We start from the raw sequence: 1,600 nt of genomic DNA on the forward strand, positions 1-1,600 counted from the left end.
AAGAACATTGTACACAGAGACTGATATACTGTGGTAAAATTGAATGTAATGGGCTTTTGTACCAGCAGCAATGCAATGACCCAGGACAATTCTGAGGGATTTATGGTAAAGAATGTTACCCCCATTCAGAGGAAGGACTGCAGGAGAGGAATCATATAAGAAAAGCAACTGCTTGAACGCATGGGTCGGGGCGGACATGATTGAGGGTGTGGACTCGAAACTACCACACCAATGCAACCACCAACAATTGGGAAATTGGTCTTGATCAAGGACACATGACAAAACCAGTGGAAAAGTGCGTCGGCCATGGGTGGGGGGGTTGCGGGGGGTGAAGGGGAAAATAGGAGCATGAAACATGTAACCATGTTAAAAATGATTATTAATAAATGTTAAAAAATATTTACATTTCAAGTGTTTCCCCCCAACAATATAAGGATTCTTTTGTTTTATCCATTCTACTACTGTTTTCCACTTTATGGTTGAGTTCACATTGCATTCATACTTAACAATTATCATTGCCAGTTGTGTATTGTCCTCTATTATGTCTTTTTTTTATTGCTTCCCTACTTCCTCCTTGCAAAAGAGGTGGAGAAATAAGAAATTTGGTCAATAATAGTAATGTATAATGAAGTGATCTGCTCTTACTCCATTTTCTTTCCTCCTTCTTCACCTAGACCAAGACTCAATCTCTGCTTCTAATACTTTCTCTGTCTTTTTAATCAGTTCTTAATGAAAAAAATGAACTTTCTCTCCCTAACTCTACACCAGTTAATCCCCTTTCTCCTCTTCTCCACTTCTTTTTTTTCCCCTCCACTTATTAATCAGTGGAATTGAATGTATTTCTTCACCAACCACTCTTGTAGTCTTTGTAGTCAAGCTCTTTTCTTCTTTGAAGCTTTTTTTTAGTATTTTTTGTTGATTTGCTCTCTTATTCTGGATTTACCTCTCGGCCTTCCCTTAGCCCATAGTATTTTTCACTATGTTCAGAATTTTCACTGACAGAATTTTGGGCTGGAGTAATATTTCTGACCTCAATTTCTGGATTAGACCTTTATGCCAGATCAGACTCTTCTCTCTTGGATAGGGGGTATAGATCCTGCTTAGACTATCCTTTTTGTGGTCTCGATGCTGCTGCTGCTGTTGCAGCTGCAGTTCTATATTGAATGGCTAGGATTAGATAGAGCCTGCCCTCTCCTATAATTCTTGGCTTTTGGATACATTTCTTATTGACCTAATATGAGTTTTGGCTTTGAACCTTTTCTGACTTCTTATAGAATCACTCCTCATGAATTGGTTCCATCTCTTGTAATGGCCTTAAAATTATATTATTTATATATTATATGATGGGCTAGTCTGTGAACTCCTTCATGGCCCCTTGAAAAGCATTCTTTGTTAGGGTTGCCTGGTAATTGTGCCTGTTGAAGGCATGTGTGTGCTATTCCCCAGTGCAGTCTGTGGGTGGGTGGGGAGCTGGTTCTGTCTCTCAAGCTCCCAGTGGAGATCCTGCTGGCTTTAGGCACCATCTCTAGTACTTCCTTTTTGTTCCTTTGTTTTAACTGTACCTAGATTGTTCATAGCCTTCTGGTAGTCTTATTTTGTA

This window comes from Gracilinanus agilis, chromosome 6 (assembly GCF_016433145.1).
Source record: "Gracilinanus agilis isolate LMUSP501 chromosome 6, AgileGrace, whole genome shotgun sequence".
NCBI classification, from domain to species: Eukaryota; Metazoa; Chordata; class Mammalia; order Didelphimorphia; family Didelphidae; genus Gracilinanus; species Gracilinanus agilis.